The sequence below is a fragment of the Argiope bruennichi genome, chromosome 7 (assembly GCF_947563725.1).
Source record: "Argiope bruennichi chromosome 7, qqArgBrue1.1, whole genome shotgun sequence".
Lineage (NCBI taxonomy): Eukaryota > Metazoa > Arthropoda > Arachnida > Araneae > Araneidae > Argiope > Argiope bruennichi.
Genome location: NC_079157.1, coordinates 111,676,518 through 111,699,499, shown reverse-complemented (window position 1 = coordinate 111,699,499; position 22,982 = coordinate 111,676,518). Strand labels below are relative to the sequence as shown.

At 30.1% G+C, this 22,982-nt stretch overlaps 1 long non-coding RNA gene across 1 annotated transcript; it reads left to right on the top strand.

Annotated features, from left to right (window-relative positions):
* Positions 1-522: 522 nt before the first annotated feature.
* On the top strand, positions 523-4,034 carry LOC129976374 (uncharacterized). Its single transcript, XR_008785133.1, has 5 exons — positions 523-643; positions 745-934; positions 1,053-1,198; positions 2,217-2,539; positions 3,682-4,034. It is a non-coding gene; the product is annotated as an uncharacterized LOC129976374 (long non-coding RNA).
* Positions 4,035-22,982: the final 18,948 nt, after the last annotated feature.

Here is a 22,982-nt window from a genome sequence, read left to right as displayed (position 1 = left end):
AAATTTGGGTAATTGCATTAGTTAAAAGTGGAGGGGGGGGACGTCTCAAATTGCAGCTATTATGAATTTATTTAGTCAAATCTCGTGTAGTACTTATCTGTGCTTAGAAATATAAGTATATTGCTCTTTTCATAAAGCTTTAAAAAAGTATTAAATACTGCTTTAGACAAAGATGCTCATTCTATTTGCTTATTGTAACAAAAAAAAACGATATGATCATATGTATGTACTTTACCTTCGAAAATTTAGAAACGGAATTCTTCACTTTCTGAACAGAATAACAATTAAGTTCTGAATCCCAGATTTCGGAGCAGTTTGTCTTGAAAAAGGGTGTTGCGCCAGAATAATGCCACATCTATCTAAAAATGGTAATCCCTAACAGTTATTTGTCCTTTAAAGTATTTTTAAACCACTTGAAAGTTCCTAAGATGAAATAAAATCAACGTGTTTGTTGCCTAGCTTGAATGCGGAAGAAACATTAATAAATCTCTGAATATTCCATGCATGTGACTTCTAAACGACGAGAGTGCCACAATTATAATACGACAGAGGGAGAAGTCATGGCGATGGTTTTCCTATACTATTTTCTATAACTGAACAGAATGAATATGAATGTGGCAAAATCTTTGTGTAAAAATAACAGGTACGTTACAGATATCAAATTTAATTTTTTTTCACTAACCCAAGAGTTTTCATTGGATTTATTAGCTTTTTTACTCATTTAAATGAAATGCGACGTCACAGAAATCATCAACGATCCAAACTGGAATGCAGCTATTGGAGCAGTTCAATGCAGACATCTGTGTTTACTGAAACAGCGGCAGAAAGTCGTTCCCCGCTGTAGTAACTGCTTTTGAAGTTGACAAATAGTATAGATAGCAGTTGTCCGGATGGCCAGAAAATGTTTTTTCAATCTGATGCAGCAGTAATAACGGTAAGTTATGCTATTTATGATAATTGTTAGATCGAAATGGAACTTATGTAATGTCATTTGATTTATCAAATGGTAATTAGAACTATTAATGTACTAGTTTTATTTCTTTTATTCATAGTTGGGATAACTTGACACTGCATCGATGCCATTTTGCTTAATAAAGGTACGCCATCAAACATCAGTTTTATGAGCCATCTATCGATGTCAGATTTTTGGATGCGAAAAAATATTTCTTTAAGATGACATGAAATACCCAAGGACAGAGTAAGTTCTCGAATTGTATTAATAGAACATGTCATTTGGGAACCATTTTAATTGTTCCTTCTATAAAGCAAATTTTTGGAGGATGCAAAAAGATGCGAAATATAATTCCAACATAAGAGCTACAGGAATTGAAATACGTGTCATATCAAAAGATTAATTTTTATACGTGGGTTTCGTAGCGCGCCTAATAATAGTCCGTTTATGACGGTCATCTGCATGTCATCGTCGCTAAAGAAACACTGCTGGAAAAGAACCACTTTAGATCTATGCCTACATATATCATAGGGCAAAAAAAAAAATTGCTTTTAGGCAAGTTTGTTTTGTCTCTGAATGGTTTGCGGGAAACTGGCTCTCTGGAATGACCAAGTGTATCACTATTATTTGAAAAGTCAATATTCTTTTTCTTCCGACCCATCATTTATTGTAAGTTAATGTGCTTCATGGTAAGGCCATAAAATGCTTTTTTTTTTTTTTCGAGCATCTAAATAAGATTCTAAAACATTTGAAATGAAAACCCGACGAGAATAAAATTGAATGGTTCTTAAATGAAATAGCGTATTTTGGGACTAGGCGTGTTATGTCCTTTTCAAAAATCATTCTAATTGTTGGCAAATAAACCATATTATATCGTATAATCAATAATTGTGTTTAAAGGAAAATTAATAAATTGGATGTTTAATTTATTTTTTCAATAAATGCGACTATATCTCGGGAAAAAATGGAGTGTCTTTTTAGAAAGAATAAATGAGATAAGATGAATTGTTTTGCAGTTGTATTTCAAACAATGCGGATATTTTCATTTTTAAAAGAAAATTAAAATACCAGCTAAAAGATTTTTTCTGATTAAAAACCGAATTAATTGCCTGCGATTTCATTTGACAAGAAAATTCTTTTCAGGGTTTTGAATAACCGATATAGACTGAAGGAGCCAAACTAAATTGCATATATTCCTGAATTTTGAGGTATTCTTAATGGATGGTTTCATTTATGCTGATCTAAACTGATTAATTTTTTTCAGATAGACATGCTCTGACCTTAACCACTATCCAGAAGTTTGGAGCCATGCTTGCTAGCAAGAACTAGTGATAACGTCTGTTTGCATCACTTTACTTACTAAATACTACTGTGATGAAAGAGAATGTCATGAATCAACGAGGTCAACTCATCTGCATTTGATACTACAGCAGTGCACTGAAGAAAGAATACAGCCGAAGGCGTTGATTTAAACAGACTACGGTGCTCCCTATCTGTGGAAAGAATGGCCTTTTCAGTTCCAGCTACAAATTCTACATACAGAGTATGTCTAGATTCCCAGGAAAGAACGGTACCGAAGTGATTTCGGTAAGTTGTTCAAATTATGATAATTATCATACCAAAATGTTTAGTTATTATTTGATAGTCAAATCATTTTACAACTAAAAATGTTTTTTGTTTATATTAATTGGTTTGGCAACATACAAATTCTATTTTTCAGGGAGAAAAGGCCATCAGAACATGGTATCGTACGGCGTTTTTGATTCCATACTCAAATCATCAAAACACATTAATTGTGCTTAATACGGGGAAAATCTCTTAGGTTGGCATTAAGGACATGGCAAGAATGGTCCTGAATTTTAATAAATCTGAAAGATTTGACATTTTAGAATTCTTATATTTGGAAACTTGGAATGTCTGTAATATTTTGAAACGGGAAAGAAACCTAAACAATAATTGCCTAGAAATTGATGGTGTATTTACAAGAGATATGATGCACGTCCAGAAACCTTTTCAGACTTGCGGCTTCGAGAGATAAGTAAAAGGTGTTTTCGTGTAATTTTGTTTCGTGTCTTCTTTCTCCTTCAGTTCATTTTAAGAAAGAATCAAACCAGTTGCGGTTAATATTTAAAATGTTATCTTCGTTAATTGTAACAATCGGTACATACTGATATCAGTTGGGTCATTTTCAAGTATTTAAATCTAGGAGATTTCATCTACAAAACCTAGAAAGAAATATTTTTGCATGCGAAACATTGGATCATGTTTTGTTTTATGCATGAATTCATCTGTTTTGAGAACCTAAGACGGTTTTGCGAACGTTTTGAGGACTTGGCGAAATAACCTAGTATATTCAGATGTGTAATCAATGACTGCGATTGTTAGACGGCTATTTGAGCATTCATTATTTGCGCCAGTTCTGATCCTCAGAGAATAAAGGGAGATACTGGAAGAATGTATTTTTATTTAGATAATGAATTAAATGCGATTTTAAAATAAATCTAAATTTCGCCTTCAAAAGGCGAAATGTAAGTCAGGCGAGGTATTAGTAAATTTATATTTTAAAATGACTTTTATTCTCTTTCATGAATAACAAAATTTTTAAAAATCTTTTATCGAACTAGTAAATTATTGATTTAAAGAGTAAAATTAAGTAACTTCTACACCAGCATTTAATGGTATTGTTAAACTTCCAGATCTATATTAATTCAAATATTTAATCTTTTCAGATATTGACACGAGTTGGCCAAAATGATCGCGATATAACGGATGGCATCCAGAATCTTCATCAAGCGAATATTAGAATTCGGAGCCTTAGTAATGAAATATTGGATGGCGATCCAACAGACGCAGCTTGTAAAATTCTGATATTAGACCAAACCCAAAATGTGCCCAAATTCTGGGCCAAAATATTATCGATGATCTGCATAGTGGAAATGTATATGTAGTTAAACATTACTTGAGGATATCAATACATCTCTGAAATGCTTTATTCTTCTATTTTAAGGGATTGAATATTTATATATTTTTGGAGAATTCTTTCAACCAATTCAGCAATTCTTTTTGAACTTGGAAAAGGTTGAAGTGCATGGAATGTACATCAATCAAAACATGTGTTTGGCATATGAATCAATATTTCTGAACTTTTTTGAAAGTTGTTATTCATATCAATTTAATAGCTTTTGGTACAATATATTTTCTACAAAGTTTGTTTAGATTCTACTCCTTTAGAAACGAGTATTTTTTTTAATATTCTAGACATATGAGACATTTTTATGGATAAAATAAAATTTGATAGTGTTTGATTTTTGATGGTTATCTAAAACCAATTTCCAACAAGACCGAAAGAATTTTTCTCTCAAGATGTATAAAATTGACTTTAAAATTTCATTTGCAACCATACTCCTGTTAAAAGTTAACAAGTAGAACTTTTGTTACTGACCCAGCAATATAGACGGGGATCACAACCACTGTCACAGAATTCTAATTACTGGAAATAAATATATAACGACTTAATTTACATTTGATATTTCTCCGTCATTGTCAACAGAGAATGCATTTTCATGATATTGGATGATTTAAGATTATTTTTCATCAACGATTGCCTTATTAAAATTCTAAAAATTTAATTTTTTGTTATTGTCAACCGATTAGCTGTTATTCCTTCTCATCAGCATTGTTTGCTGATAGTTTTCAATTTATTGACAGATTTTACGAAATATTCTTCGTTTTCATTTATTGCTGAATGTGAAAGATCGCGAAAGCAATTTCATTCATTTTTCCTGAATAGAAATTCAAAAACATGGTATCAAAGATCATTATTTGAAATTTAATTTCAGCACTTTGAGAAATTTTATCACAATCTTTGTAGCTATATTAAGCAAATATCTTTATATTGCATCCATTAGCAATTATTTTTTAAAAATCAAGATTCTATTCCTATTAAATTTATTAAAAATGGGTGATAATTAATGATTAATAGAGCTTCACTTTATGACTATGAAATAAGTTACCATAAACTCAGTATATTTACTGTAATTGCTATGCACGTATAATTTTGATTTGGCAACAAATTTTGTTTTTCTATAAGGGTCTTAACATTAGCCTTTGAAATATTGTTTTATGTTTTATTATCAAGATCTTAAATTTTTTTATTAAATTATTAAAATGAAATTTGCTTTAATATGTATTTGTATGTTTGTCTAATTTAAAATATATCAAAACTCACTTCCGTCAATGGCGAGAGAAACGCGTCTGTACCCTGTATGAAAGAAATGGCAAAAAAATGCGTTGTCCACATGTCTACTTTGTTTTCTTAAAGATTATTTGAAATTTAAATATTTTCAATGAATATTGCTTAAACATAAGTTATGTGTTTGTCCACGTGAAACAGAGTTGTGCATTGCAAAGATGTTTTATGCTTATATATTGAATTTGGAAATACTAATTATTGGAACTGTAATTATTCTTAAAATGTGATACGATAGTGCTTTGTTCTCTTTTCATTAACTTTCACATTTGAATAATCGTAAAATGCGCAGCATTCATTTTTCCTGAACATAAATTTAAAAACATGGTATCAATGATCATTCATTTGTAATCTAATTTTAATACTTTCGGAAAAATTTTGACATAGTATTTGTAGTTATATTAACTAAGCATCTGTTCGCTGCATCCATTTGCAGTAAGGCTGTTAAGATTTTATTCTTGTTAAATTTATTTAAATTAATGATTAATTAATTTATTAAAAATAAAAAGTTAGTAATACTTAGTATTTCAAGTTCGCCATTAATCTTATAATAAGTAATTTCTAAATCTAGCCATTTTGGCCTTCAATTTTACTTAAATGTATACATCCGTGGATAGAGGATACTTTGATTGACTTGGCCGGCCAGCCAATTAAAATGTCCTCTGATTCTTCGAAAGCATTTGATCATTGTGCCCGATCACCACAATGATCAGTATGCTTTCGCAGAAAATGATTCTCGCGCATGATTAGCATAAATCAATTTCTAAAAATCTACTCGTAAAAATAGTTGAGGGAAAAAACTGAATTGATGCGATGAATGTTGAATAATGTAGGTTAGATTGCTTTCTTTTATTAATAATACGAGTAAATTAAGTTTTATCAGCTTTTCAGAGGTTTTTAATTTCAATTTTTATTCTAAGTTATTTATTAAAAAATTGAATTCGCACTTATTCTAAATTGAATTATGTATTGGAAAAATCTTAAAATGAATGTTCAAACTCTACCCTTGTATAATAATTTATATTAATGTGTTTTAATTTATATAAATGCTTCTTTAATTACATTTTTAATAATCAATACTTGTATTAAATTTTCCATTTCAAGTATATCAATTTTATGTTAACTGAGTACTTTTATTTTCAAAATTGTTTGAATTCCAGTTACGCTTATTGTATAAGACAGCAGTTTGATTCTTGTTTAATTTAATTTGCTATCTGTACTGAATTCTTAATTCAATGCATTTATGTTCTACTTTTTATGTTGTAATAATCTTATAAGCGACCAATTTTTGTATATTAAACTAGCAAATAAAGTTTGTGTATTTAGAACTCAATTTTGTATTTAATTACGAAATATTCTTGTTTCCTCCTGTAGCAAATCAGTGCACTGAATATAAGACGTACATACATCCATGTCCTTTGAAGAATATTGATTTGATTTTAAATTAAAAGTAGAAAAGCACAAGATGAATGAATAGATTTGTTTCTATCCTTCACCTGATTTTTAGTTTCAAATGTAAATTAGTTACAGGTAAATCATTGGAATTCATTCGCTAGTTTAATGATAGAGTATAGATAAAAAGTTAGAAATATTGAATTCTCTAGAAACGAATTCGAATTTGACGAATTCGAACTTTTGTCTGCTTTTTAACAATGTGTTCATAGAAATTTCATATGTTTAAGTCGTATTCATCTGCCTTCGAATTTATAACTAAAGACTATTGGTATGTTCGTTCCTGATAGCCAATAGGTAAATTTAAGATCTTTAACTTGGTGGTAAATGAACATAATGGTGGAGAATGCATTTTTAAAATGAGTTAGATTAATTTGAATGAGTTAGATCAAAATTATAAAGTTTACATTGAAGTTTCCTTATTTTTCGTATTAAAATTTTCCTTTATTACTTTCTTAAAATCGGTTACTAAATATTACATATATACTATCGCATTTAAATATTAATTATTTTTATTTTAATATTCTGATTTCTATTCTTTCCTGATTTGAAAATTGTGAATAGATATAATTTTCACTACAATAAAAATTCGTTTTCTTTCTGTCAATTGTAGAATTCTAATATTTAATTATTATGAATGTCTTCTGGTCTTCGTTTCTAGATTAAATGACTAACTATTAAAAGAATATCCTAAGAGTGCAAAATTTCACATAAATGAAAATTGCATTATTATAAAACTTAAATATTTGATCGAAGTATCAACAGAAAAATAATTTTATTAAATCTATAAGTCAAAACAAAAATCATAAATGTGTGAGGTATAGGTAGAAAATCTTTCAATGAGTTGAAATCGTATTTCTATATATGATTCATCAAAATTTTATTAAAATATTTGCAATTTTCGAGGAAAAAATACCACTAAAGCTCTCACCGGGAATAGAACAGCTTTCTCCGAGTGTAATATTCTAAACAGGCATAAAATGTCACAGGGGAAAAATAATTCGGCTTTAGATATATACGAAGGAAAGGGAGATTTATGAAAGATTATTTAAAGCATTTATTCTGTACAGAAAAATACACGCAAGGAGACATTATAGTAAATTGATTAAAAAGAACACTGAAGAAGGTTCGGAACAGTGTCGGAATGATTCTCAATAAAGAAGCATACAAAGCAAAGGTCTAGAATCTGACGCATATGCGACTTGGACAGCTTACATAATGGCAGATTTTATTTTAGGAGACAGGGAAAATAAGCCTTCATTTCTAATACCTTGAAAATTCTATTTTGTATGCAGAATATATATTTAATATTCTACTACAAGAGCAAATATTTTAATTCGCGAAAATAATGATTTTATTCAAAAAATCAATGTTTTAATACTACTTTCTTATGATATCTTCTTGTTTTGTTTTAAAAATATGGATATCAAAGTAATACCATAAAAAATGTGAGATACTGAAGAGGATATTTTAGATAATTTGGAAATTCAATTGCATTCATAATATATTTGACACTGCATTTGCAAGTCTTCAGTTCGAATCACGAAATCAAGGAATGTTTTTATATATTTTTTCTTTTCTACTTCTTTTTTTAATTTATTTTAGCTATATTTCTCCATTATTCCCATACTTACTATGAATTATTCCAAATCATATACTTCAGAAATAAAATTTAATTTCAAAATATATATATATTTAATCGAAAATTTAAGAGTCAAGTTAACGGAAATACACAGAATTCGTACCTATTCACAGCATTGTGTTTTTAGATCAGATTGACACCATCTTAAAACTTTCATTGGATAATCAGAATCAGAATCATAGACCGTTCAGATGATCTCCGGATACGATGCCTGGTGGCTAGATCAGCAAGGCGCGTCGCTTAGTTATGCAGGTCTTCTGTTCGAGTCTCGAAACCAAGAATAGTTTATATTTAAAAATTTGTTTTAGTTATTTTTCTCCATTATACCCATAGCTACTATGAATTATTTCAAATTATATATTTCAAAAATAAAATTTAATGTCAAAATATTTCTATATTTAATCAAAATTTTAAGAGTCAAATTCACGCACATGCGCAGGATTCATTCCTATTCAAAGCATTGTGCTTTCAGACAAGAAATGACACCGTCTTAAAACTTTTAGTGGATAATTATAATGAGTCTTAGACCATTCAGACGCTATCCGGTTACGAAGCTTCCTCGCTAGATCGGTAGAACGAGCCTCTTAGTTTTGCTGATCTTCAGTTCGAGTCTCGAAAAGTAGAATTTTGTTAATATATTTTTCTTTTTTTTTAAATTTATTTTAGGTATTTTTATCCATTATTCCCGCACTTACTATGAACTAGCGGTTTTGTTTTTGAGCTTCCTGTTCCTTTTTTGTACCTATTCTATTTATGAATCATTCTAATCTATTCCAGCTCCACGACACTATAATGAAAAAATGATTCTCCGAAGAAAATAGTTTTAAGAATCAAATTGGGAGGGATATTAAAGCTGTTTTGTTTTATGAGTTTTATACCTATTCTGTTTATGAATCATTCTAATCTATTCCAGCTCCACGACACTATAATGAAAAAATGATTCTCCGAAGAAAATAGTTTTAAGAATCAAATTGGGAGGGATATCAAAGCTGTTTTGTTTTATGAGCTTTATACCCATTTTGTTTATGAATCATTCTAGTCTATTCCAGCTCCAAGACACTATAATAAAAAAATGATTCACCCACGAAAATAGTTTTAAGAATCAAATTGGGAGGGATATCCAAACTGTTTTGTTTTTGTGATTTCTGTACCAATTCTGTTTATGATTCATTCTAATCTATTCCAGCTCCATGATAATATAATTAAAAAAATGATTCTCCCAAGAAAATAGTTTTAAGAATCAAATTAGGAAGGATATCAAAGCTGTTTTGTTTTATGAACTTTATAACTATTCTGTTTATGAATCCTTTTAATCTATTCCAGCTACACGACACTGTAAAAAAATGATTCTCACCAAAAATAGTTTTAAGAATCAAATTGGGGGGGGGTGATATCAAAGCTGTTTTGTTCCATGAGCTTTATACCTATTATGCTTATGAGTCATTCTAATCTATTCCAGCTCCAAGACACTAGAATAAAAAAATGATTCTCTCAAGAAAATAGTTTTAAGAATCAAATTGGGAGTGATATCAAAGCTGTTTTGTTTTATGAGCTTTATACCTATACGGTTTATGAGTTATTCTAATTTATTCTAGCTCCATGATACTATAATAAAATATCGAAGTCTATTGTGGCTCTCTTTAAGGTAGGAAAAACAGTATCTTTTAACATTTAGTTTTTATTTTATATATTAATAGTCATCTTTGGAGGATCCATGGAGTATAAGCATTCAATTTATTTTAAATTAACTTTATTAAATCACAGAGTTCACAAATATCATACGATAACAAATTAAGATTTTTAATATAAATAACTCTTTAAAAAATCCTAACAATATCTCATTAAAATTATACGTGCATCTGTGAATCTTTAAATTCTTTGCTTTGATAAAATAGAAATTTACATTTATTATCTGAAGAAAAAAAAATTAAATTATATTTTATGATAAATTACAGCTTACTTGGTGCTTATATTCCTTTAAAAACTTGTGCATTTCGATAAGCATGTTCGTAGTATGTTGTTTCTATATATTACAATTTTTATTATTTCTTAAATATAAATCTTAGTTTATTTTATTTTCTTTTAAAAAATTATAGTTCATTTTCTTTATTTTCTTATTTTTTTTCTCAGTTCATATATTTTTATTCAGTATCTGAAATTAAAGATTGTAACTTTCAGTAATTATTTTTTTATATTAAAAGGCAGTTTTAAAAATCTATTTTTTTCATTACTTTTAGTAGATTTTCGTTTCCGATTCTTTCTTTAACTTATAATTTACTTAAGTTAATATTTTCTAAGAATGAAGCTATCCAATTAAGTATACATATTTGAAACTCACTTGAAAATATATATGATTGCAATAAAAAAAATAATTTAATTTCATATCTTCAGCAGATTCAATCTTCAATAATCGATTAACGTACTAATAAAAAGAATGAACCTCTTTGGATAAATTATACACGGCCCATTTTTATTCCATTAATGCATCAAAATTTAATTCAAATCTCTAATAATAATAATAATAGAGATGACTGTGTGTATATAACTATGTGTTTAACTACACAGGCTCTCAAAAGTTCGAATTGTTTTACCTAATGCTACCAAACTTGATACTTATGTACTTAGTAATTTGGGAATATGTAACTCAAAGATATTCTTTTGAGGAAATTTACATTACAATTTCGAATAATTAGAAACTTAGCAAAACGCTGCTGTCTTAAGAGTTTGCGTCAAATCTTATAAAAGTTTAATTAGAATTCATGTTGAATTAATTAAGTTAATAAAGCATTTTCAATAAGTAGCTCATTAAATATTACATATTGAATAGATTCGTTCTGCAAAATATTTTAGCAACTTTAATATAAAAAAAGGTATGCAAATTATATATATCAATAAACACAGAACTTACGCACCTTTTGATTTGATTAATATATCAAAATTCAGATAAAATATTAAAACTCATTTCTAATATACTTTCTTAATTTCTAATTTATTTATTTTATTCTTTATTTATTTATCATAAAAACGAATGCTTTCAGCTTACCAAAAGCGGAATAAATTGTAGATTTTAAAGGTGGTTAGCACAAAGAAGTGAATGCCATTAAGGTTAAGGATGAATCATGTGGTTGCTAGAGACGATAAATAGGAGTATTATGAGAAACCAATGAAATAAAGGAAACAAATACACATATATGTGGTTGAAGCCGAAATTTTATTTTTTGAGTGAACCAGCTATTGCAAATTTTGACTATTGTAAGAAAAAAAATGTATATATCAAAACAAGGAGAAATTGCTCAGGATCCATTTTTTTAATGTTCAAAGAAACTAGTTCCAGAGATGCTGTCGCCAAGTCAGAAGATGCTGAGAAGTGTGATTCAGCCTTGTACGTTCTCACAAACCCACTAGATGTTCAACCAGAAGTCAGTGCCAGAGCTGCCGTCGCCAAGTCAGAAGATGCTGAGCGGTGTGATTCAGTCTTGTACGTTCTTACAGACCCACTAGATGTTCAACCAGAAGTCAGTGCCAGAACCGTGCCGCTACCATTTGCGATATCAGTTCATTCAAAAAGTATCAATGCCAGATGCTGGTATCGTATGTTCATTCAATCTTCCAATTACATGTCCACAGTCAAAGTCCGGGATACCTCACTGAGGCAGAAGTCAAAATCGGGTAGGCCTTAAAGAGCAGGCCAAAATGTCATTGTCCGTGGTGCCTTCATGAGGCTTCATATAGTCACATTTGGATAAGTATTTTCACAATATCAGAAGAAATTATTTATCTTCATATAAAAATAAAGTCCACAGTGATAAAAAGTATATGTACTAAAAAATAATAATAGAGTCCGCAGTGATAATATATATACAAACAAAATAATAAAAATAAAATCTATGTACAATATTTACACGAGTATTTACAAAATACTCAAAAATGACGAGGAGATACCAGAGTAGATTTCATTGCTTCTTTTTTTCAGTGCTGAGAAAATCTCAATATTCAGAGAATTCTTGATAAAACTATTGTATGAAGTGAGCAGAAATGATTGCAGTTTATATTTTTCGGTGGTTTTAATTGTAACTGTCTCTTTCCAATGGAGTTTCAAACATAATATGTCACAAAAGGTTTATCACAAAAGCTTTTCAGCTGAATAGAAGAAGAAAATGCTGAGGAATCCTAGCTATTTTTCGAAAACGCTGTTTTGTTTCAGTTCATTTGGAATATAAATCGCAAGTAGGGTACAGGTATTTGCCGGAAAATCATCGTAACTGTTTCATTATCAATGTTCAAACTAAGTGAGCAATTTGTTTACAAAACGTTTGACAAGAAGCAGCATACGTTCATGAACTTTCATTTCATCAAACAAATCATTCGTTTGAGTGGAAACATCCTTCACAATTTCAATTTCCACTTGCAAAGCTACATCTTGACGCCTTTTGCGTTTTGAGTCCAAATGGTCCAAAATCATAAAGAAAACCACATATGGAAAAAGATTGAAACAGTGCCAAAAGTTAAAATTGCAGAGTATTTGAAACCAACTCCACAACCAGAAGAGCAAAAGGCAAACAGTAGCTACTATCACCTTCGTCATTTTGAATGGCAGTTTTTAAAATCAAAAGCACTTTGAAAAATCAAACGTCGATTTTCAGTCGAAGTAAAACTCACCGTATCTCAAGAAAAACAAGCAAATAATGAAACAACACATCATTATTCACACTGTTATACCTTTGAAATATTGTTACAACAGTTTATTATTATTTAGCTATTGTGATGCTTTAATGAAATACATAACAAAAAACAAATGCCTGATATATAAACAACAAATGAATGGACTTCAAATCTGTAGTAAAACATATGAAGAGGTGAGGGACGCGCTAGGATAGAACCTGGGACCTTTAAGTTAGCAGTCCAGTAGCGATCCGAATTTTGCCAAAACAGCTGTTCGGGTAGAAGCGCTGTTACTGGCTTATATGCAATTCACCACAGTACTCTCCCTCCAGTGTTGCTGGTCATCAGTTCGAGTCTCGAAAATGTTAACTTTTTTAATATTATTCTTTCTTTTTAAAAAAAATTATTTTAGTAATTTTTATCCCTTATTCCCACACTTACTATGAGCTATTACATATCTTATACTTCTAAAATAAAAAATAATGTCAAAATATTTCTATATTCAAGAGAAATTTCAGGAGTCAAGCTCACGCACATGCGCAGAATTCATTCCTATTCAAAGCATTGTGCTTTTAGACCAGATTGACACCGTGTTGAAACTTAGAGAATAATCATAATGAGAGCTTAAACCATTCAGACGCACCCCGGGTATGAAGCTTCGTGGCTTGATCGGCAGAACGAGCCACTTAGTTTTGCTGGTCTTCAGTTCGAGTCTCGAAAATAAGACATTTTTAATATATTTTAATATTCTTTTTTTTAAATTTATTTTAGGTATTTTTATCCATCATGCTCACACTTAGTATGAAGTATTCCAAATCTTTTACTTCTAAAATAAAATTTAATGTCAAAATATTTCTCTAGTCAAAGCATTGTGTCAAGAGAAATTTTAAGAGTCAAGTTTACGCACATGCGCTGAATTCATTCCTATTCAAAGCATTTTGCTTTTAGACCAGATTCAATCCGTGTTGAAACTTAGAGAATAATCATAATGAGAGCTTAAACCATTCAGACGCGCCCTTGGTACGAAGTTTAGTGGCCTCATCGGCAGAACGAGATACTTAGTTTTGCTGGTCTTCAGTTCGAGTCTCGAAAATGAGAATTTTTTAATATATTTTATTATTCTTTTTTTTAAATTTATTTTAGGTATTTTTATCCATTATTCCCACACTTAATATGAACTATTCCAAATCTTTTACTTCTAAAATAAAATTTAATGTCAAAATATTTCTCTAGTCAAAAGAAATTTTAGGAGTGAAGTTTACGCACATGCGCAGAATTCATTCCTATTCAATGCATTGTCCTTTTAGACCAGATTGACACCGTGTTGAAACTTTTAGAGGATAATCATAATGAGAGTCTTAGAGAATTCAGACGCTATGGGGGTACGAAGCTTCCTGGCCAGATCGGCAGAGCGAACCACCTATTTTTGCTGGTCTTCAGTTCGAGTTCCGAAAATTAGAATTTTTTAATATATTTTACTGTTCTTTTTTCTTTTAAATTTATTTTTTGTATTTTTATCCATTATTCCCACACTTAGTATGAAGTATTTCAAATCTTTTAAGTCTAAAATAAAATTTAATATCAAAATATTTCTCTACTCAAGAGAAATTTTAGGAGTCAAGTTCACTCACATGCGCAGAATTCATTCCTATTCAAAGCATTGTGCTTTTAGACCAGATTGACCCCTTGTTGAAACTTTTAGAGGATAATTATAATGAGATTCTTAGATCATTCAAACGCTCTCCGAGTACGAAGCTTCGTGGCCGGATCGGCAGAGCGAGCCACCTATTTTTGCTGGTCTTCAGTTCGAGTTCCCAAAATTAGAATTTTTTCATATATTTTACTGTTCTTTTTTATAAAATTTATTTTAGGTATTTATATCCATCATGCTCTCACTTAGTATGAACTATTCCAAATCTTTTACTTCTAAAATAAAATTTAATGCCAAAATATTTCTATAGTCAAGAGAAATTTTAGGAGTCAAGCTCACGCACATGCGCAGAATTCATTAGTATTCAAAGCATTGTGCTTTTAGACCAGATTGACACCGTGTTGAAACTTTTAGAGGATAATCATAATGAGAGTCTTAGAGAATTCAGACGCTATGGGGTACGAAGCTTCCTGGCCAGATCGGCAGAGCGAACAACCTATTTTTGCTGGTCTTCAGTTCGAGTTCCGAAAATTAGAATTTTTTAATATATTTTACTGTTTTTTTTTCTTTTAAATTTATTTTTTGTATTTTTATCCATTATTCCCACACTTAGTATGAAGTATTCCAAATCTTTTACTTCTAAAATAAAATTTAATGTCAAAATATTTCTATAGTCAAGAGAAATTTTAGGAGTGAAGTTCACGCACATGCGCAGAATTCATTCCTATTCAAAGCTTTGTGCTTTTAGACCAGATTGACACCGTGTTGAAACTTTTAAAGGATAATCATAATGAGAGTGTTAGACCATTGAGACGCTGTCGGGGTACGCAGCTTCGTGGAGAGATCGGCAGAAGGAGCCGCTTAGTTTTGCTGGTCTTCACTTCGAGTCTCGAAAATGAGAATTTTTTAAATATATTTATCTTTTCTATTTTTTTTCTTTTATTTATTTTAGGTATAAATTATTCCAACACTTACGAAGAACATTTCAAAATGTTATATTTTTAAAATAAATTTTAATGTCAAAATATTTCTATATTCAAGAGAAATTTTAGGAGTCAAGTTCACGCACATGCGCCGAATTCATTCCTATTCAAAGCATCGTGCTTTTAGACCAGAAAGACACAGTGTTAAAACTTTTAGTTTATAATCTTAATGAGAGTCTTAAACCATTCAGACGCTCGCCGGGTACGAAGCTTCGTGGCCACATCGGCAGAACGAACCACTTAGTTTTGCTGGTCTTCAGTTCGAGTCTCGAAAATGAGAATTTTTTAAATATATTTTTTTTCTTTTATTTATTTTAGGTATATTTATCCATTATTCCAACACTTACTAAGAACTTTCCAAAATATTATACTTTTAAAATAAAATTTAATGTTAAAATATTTCTATATTCAAGAGAAAATTTAGGAGTGAAGTTCACGCACATGCGCAGAATTCATTCCTATTCAAAGCATTGTGCTTTTAGAATAGAAAGACACAGTGTTAAAACTTTTAGTTTATAATCTTAATGAGAGTCTTAGGCCATTCAGACTCCATGGCCAGATCGGCAGAACGAGCCACTTAGTTTTGGTGTTCTTCAGTTCGAGTCTCGAAAATGAGAATTCTTAAATATATTTATCTTTTCTATTTTTTTCTTCTTTTATTTATTTTAGGTATCCATTATTCCAACACTTACTAAGAACATTTGAAAATGTTATATTTTTAAAATAAATTTTAAAATCAAAATATTTTTATATTCAAGAGAAATTTTAGGAGTCAAGTTCACGCAGATGCGCAGAATTCATTCCTATTCAAAGCATTGTGCTTTTAGACCAGAATGACACCGTGTTAAAACTTTTAGTTTATAATCTTAATGAGAGTCTTAAACCATTCAGACGCTATCCAAGTACGAAGCGTCGTGGCCAGATCGGCAGAAGGAGCCACTTAGTTTTGTTGGTCTTCAGTTCGAGTCTCGAAAATGAGAATTTTTTAAATATATTTTTAATCTTTTATTTATTTAAGGTATATTTATGAATTATTCCAACACTAACTAAGAACTTTCCAAAATATTATACTTTTAAAATAAAATTTAATGTCACAATATTTCTATATTCAAGAGAAATTTTAGGAGTCAAATTCACGCATATGCGCAGAATTCATTCCTATTCAAAGCATTGTGCTTTTAGACCAGAATGACACCGTGTTAAAACTTTTAGTTTATGATCTTAATGAGAGTCTTAGATTATTCAGACTTTCACCGAGTACGGTGTTTCGTGGCCAGATCGGCAGACCGAGCCGCTTAGTTTTGCTGGTCTTCAGTTCGAGTCTCGAAAATGAGAATTTTTTAAATATATTTATCTTTTCTATTTTTTTTTCTTTTATTTATTTTAGGTATAAATTATTCCAAAACTTACTAAGAACATTTAAAATTTTATATTTTTAAAATAAATTTTAATGTCAAAATATTTCTATATTCAAGAGAAATTTTAGGAGTGAAGTTCACGCACATGCGCCGAATTCATTCCTATTCAAAGCATCGTGCTTTTAGACCAGAAAGACACAGTGTTAAAACTTTTAGTTTATAATCTTAATGAGAGTCTTAAACCATTCAGACGCTCGCCGGGTAGGAACCTTCGTGGCCAGATCGGCAGAACGAACCACTTAGTTTTGCTGGTCTTCAGTTCGAGTCTGAAAAATGAGAATTTTTTAAATATATTTTTTTTCTTTTATTTATTTTAGGTATATTTATCCATTATTCCAACTCTTACTAAGAACTTTCCAATATATTATACTTTTAAAATAAAATTTAATGTTAAAATATTTCTATATTCAAGAGAAAAGTTAGGAGTGAAGTACACGCACATGCGCAGAATTCATTCCTATTCAAAGCATTGTGCTTTTAGACCAGAATGACAAAGTGTTAAAACTTTTAGTCTATAATCTTAATGAGAGTCTTAAACAGTTCAGACGCTATCCGAGTACGAAGCTTCGTGGCCAGATCGGCAGAAGGAGCCACTTAGTTTTGTTGGTCTTCAGTTCGAGTCTCGAAAATGACAATTTTTTAAATATATTTTTAATCTTTTATTTATTTTAGGTATATTTATGAATTATTCCAACACTAACTAAGAACTTTCCAAAATATTATACTTTTAAAATAAAATTTAATGTCACAATATTTCTATATTCAAGAGAAATTTTAGGAGTCAAGTTCACGCACATGCGCAGAATTCATTCCTATTCAAAGCATTGTGCTTTTAGACCAGAATGTCACCGTGTTAAAACTTTTAGTTTATAATCTTAATGAGAGTCTTAGATTATTCAGACTTTCACCGAGTACGGTGTTTCGTGGCCAGATCGGCAGACCGGGCCGCTTAGTTTTGCTGGTCTTCAGTTCGAGTCTCGAAAATGAGAATTTTTTAAATATATTTTTTTCTTCTTATATTTATTTTAGGTATCAATTAGTCCAACACTTACTAAAAACATTTGAAAATGTTATATTTTTAAAATAAATTTTAATGTCAAAAGATTTCTATATTCAAGAGAAATTTTAGGAGTGAAGTTTACGCACAAGCGCAAAATTCATTCTTATTCAAAGCATTGTGCTTTTAGACCAGAATGACACCGTGTTAAAACTTTTAGTTTATAATCTTAATGAGAGTCTTAGATTATTCAGACTCTCTCCGAGGACGATGTTTCGTGGCCAGATCGGCAAACCGAGCCACTTAGTTTTGCTTGTCTTCATTTCGAGTCTCGAAAATGAGAATCTTTTAAATATATTTATCTTTTCTTTTTTTTCTTTTATTTATTTTAGGTATATTTATCCATTATTCCAACACTTACTACGAACTTTCCAAAATATTATACTTTTAAAATAAAATTTAATGTTAAAATATTTCTAAATTCATGAGAAATTTTAGGAGTGAAGTACACGCACATGCGCAGAATTAATTCCTATTCAAAGCATTGTGCTTTTAGATAAGAATGACACCGTCTTAATACTTTTAGTTTATAATCTTAATGAGAGTCTTAAACCATTCAGACGCTCTCCGGGTACGAAGCTTCGTGGCCAGATCGGCAGAACGAGCCACTTAGTTTTGCTGGTCTTCACTTCGAGTCTCGAAAATGAGAATTTTTTAAATATGTTTATCTTTTCTATTTTTTTTCTTTTATTTATTTTAGGTATAAATTATTCCAACACTTACTAAGAACATTTCAAAATGTTATATTTTTAAAATAAATTTTAATGTCAAAATATTTCTATATTCAAGAGAAATTTTAGGAGTCAAGCTCACGCACATGCGCCGAATTCATTCCTATTCAAAGCATCGTGCTTTTAGACCAGAAAGACACAGTGTTAAAACTTTTAGTTTATAATCTTAATGAGAGTCTTAGATTATTCAGACTCCATGGCCAGATCGGCAAAACGAGCCACTTAGTTTTGGTGTTCTTCAGTTCGAGTCTCGAAAATGAGAATTCTTAAATATATTTATCTTTTCTTTTTTTTTTCAACTTTTATTTATTTTAGGTATCCATTATTCCAACACTTACTAAGAACATTTGAAAATGTTATATTTTTAAAATAAATTTTAAAATCAAAATATTTCTATATTCAAGAGAAATTTTAGGAGTCAAGTTCACGCACATGCGCAGAATTCATTCCTATTCAAAGCATTGTGCTTTTAGACCAGAATGACACCGTGTTAAAACTTTTAGTTTATAATCTTAATGAGAGTCTGAAACCATTCAGACGCTATCCGAGTACGAAGCTTCGTGGCCAGATCGGCAGGAGGAGCCACTTAGTTTTGTTGGTCTTCAGTTCGAGTCTCGAAAATGAGAATTTTTTAAATATATTTTTAACCTTTTATTTATTTTAGGTATATTTATGAATTATTCCAACACTAACTAAAAACTTTCCAAAATATTATACTTTTAAAATAAAATTTAATGTCACAATATTTCTATATTCAAGAGAAAATTTAGGAGTCAAGTTCACGCACATGAGCAGAATTCATTCCTAATCAAAGCATTGTGCTTTTAGACCAGAATGTCACCGTGTTAAAACTTTTAGTTTAAAATCTTAAGGAGAGTCTTAAACCATTCAGACGCTCTACGGGTACGAAGCTTCGTGGCCAGATCGGCAGAAGGAGCCACTTAGTTTTGCTGGTTTTCAGTTCAAGTCTCGAAAATGAGAATTCTTAAATATATTTATCTTTTCTATTTTTTTTTTCTTTTATTTATTTTATTTATCCATTATTCCAACACTTACTAAGAACATTTGAAAATGTTATATTTTTAAAATAAATTTTCAATTCAAAATATTTCTATATTCAAGAGAAATTTTAGGAGTCAAGTTCACGCACATGCGCAGAATTAATTCCTATTCAAAGCATTTTGCTTTTAGACCAGAATGACACCGTGTTAAAACTTTTAGTTTATAATCTTAATGAGAGTCTTAGATTATTCAGACTTTCACCGAGTACGGTGTTTCGTGGCCAGATCGGCAGACCGGGCCGCTTAGTTTTGCTGGTCTTCAGTTCGAGTCTCGAAAATGAGAATTTTTTAAATATATTTTTTTCTTCTTATATTTATTTTAGGTATCAATTAGTCCAACACTTACTAAAAACATTTGAAAATGTTATATTTTTAAAATAAATTTTAATGTCAAAAGATTTCTATATTCAAGAGAAATTTTAGGAGTGAAGTTTACGCACAAGCGCAAAATTCATTCTTATTCAAAGCATTGTGCTTTTAGACCAGAATGACACCGTGTTAAAACTTTTAGTTTATAATCTTAATGAGAGTCTTAGATTATTCAGACTCTCTCCGAGGACGATGTTTCGTGGCCAGATCGGCAAACCGAGCCACTTAGTTTTGCTTGTCTTCATTTCGAGTCTCGAAAATGAGAATCTTTTAAATATATTTATCTTTTCTTTTTTTTCTTTTATTTATTTTAGGTATATTTATCCATTATTCCAACACTTACTACGAACTTTCCAAAATATTATACTTTTAAAATAAAATTTAATGTTAAAATATTTCTAAATTCATGAGAAATTTTAGGAGTGAAGTACACGCACATGCGCAGAATTAATTCCTATTCAAAGCATTGTGCTTTTAGATAAGAATGACACCGTCTTAATACTTTTAGTTTATAATCTTAATGAGAGTCTTAAACCATTCAGACGCTCTCCGGGTACGAAGCTTCGTGGCCAGATCGGCAGAACGAGCCACTTAGTTTTGCTGGTCTTCACTTCGAGTCTCGAAAATGAGAATTTTTTAAATATATTTATCTTTTCTATTTTTTTTCTTTTATTTATTTTAGGTATAAATTATTCCAACACTTACTAAGAACATTTCAAAATGTTATATTTTTAAAATAAATTTTAATGTCAAAATATTTCTATATTCAAGAGAAATTTTAGGAGTCAAGTTCACGCACATGCGCCGAATTCATTCCTATTCAAAGCATCGTGCTTTTAGACCAGAAAGACACAGTGTTAAAACTTTTAGTTTATAATCTTAATGAGAGTCTTAGATTATTCAGACTCCATGGCCAGATCGGCAAAACGAGCCACTTAGTTTTGGTGTTCTTCAGTTCGAGTCTCGAAAATGAGAATTCTTAAATATATTTATCTTTTCTTTTTTTTCAACTTTTATTTATTTTAGGTATCCATTATTCCAACACTTACTAAGAACATTTGAAAATGCTATATTTTTAAAATAAATTTTAAAATCAAAATATTTCTATATTCAAGAGAAATTTTAGGAGTCAAGTTCACGCACATGCGCAGAATTCATTCCTATTCAAAGCATTGTGCTTTTAGACCAGAATGACACCGTGTTAAAACTTTTAGTTTATAATCTTAATGAGAGTCTGAAACCATTCAGACGCTATCCGAGTACGAAGCTTCGTGGCCAGATCGGCAGGAGGAGCCACTTAGTTTTGTTGGTCTTCAGTTCGAGTCTCGAAAATGAGAATTTTTTAAATATATTTTTAACCTTTTATTTATTTTAGGTATATTTATGAATTATTCCAACACTAACTAAGAACTTTCCAAAATATTATACTTTTAAAATAAAATTTAATGTCACAATATTTCTATATTCAAGAGAAATTTTAGGAGTCAAGTTCACGCACATGAGCAGAATTCATTCCTAATCAAAGCATTGTGCTTTTAGACCAGAATGTCACCGTGTTAAAACTTTTAGTTTAAAATCTTAAGGAGAGTCTTAAACCATTCAGACGCTCTACGGGTACGAAGCTTCGTGGCCAGATCGGCAGAAGGAGCCACTTAGTTTTGCTGGTCTTCAGTTCAAGTCTCGAAAATGAGAATTCTTAAATATATTTATCTTTTCTATTTTTTTTTTCTTTTATTTATTTTATTTATCCATTATTCCAACACTTACTAAGAACATTTGAAAATGTTATATTTTTAAAATAAATTTTCAATTCAAAATATTTCTATATTCAAGAGAAATTTTAGGAGTCAAGTTCACGCACATGCGCAGAATTAATTCCTATTCAAAGCATTTTGCTTTTAGACCAGAATGACACCGTGTTAAAACTTTTAGTTTATAATCTTAATGAGAGTCTTAAACCATTCAGACGCTCTCAGTGTACGAAACGTCGTGGCCAGATCGGCAGAACGAGACACTTAGTTTTGCTGGTCTTCAGTTCGAGCCTCGAAAATGAGAATTTTTTAAATATATTTTTCTTTTCTTTTATTTATTTTAGGTATCCATTATTCCAACACTTACTAAGAACATTTGAAAATGTTATATTTTTAAAATAAATTTTAATGTCAAAACATTTCTATATTCAAGAGAAATTTTAGGAGTGAAGTTCACGCACATGCGCAGAATTAATTCCTATTCAAAGCATTGTGCTTTTAGACCAGAGTAAAACCGTGTTAAAACGTTTAGTTTATAATCTTAATAAGAGTCTTAGACCATTCAGACGCTCTCCGGGTACGAAGCCTCGTGGCAAGATCTTCAGAACGAACCATTTAGTTTTGCTGGTCTTCAGTTCGAGTCTCGAAAATGATAATTTTTAAAATATATTTATCTTTTCTATTTTTTTTTTCTTTTATTTATTTTATTTATCCATTATTCCAACACTTATTAAAAACATTTGAAAATGTTATATTTTTAAAATAAATTTTCAATTCAAAATATTTCTATATTCAAGAGAAATTTTAGGAGTCAAGTTCACGCACATGCGCAGAATTAATTCCTATTCAAAGCATTGTGCTTTTAGACCAGAATGACACCGTGTTAAAACTTTTAGTTTATAATCTTAATGAGAGTCTTAAACCATTCAGATGCTCTCAGTGTACGAAACGTCGTGGCCAGATCGGCAGAACGAGACACTTAGTTTTGCTGGTCTTCAGTTCGA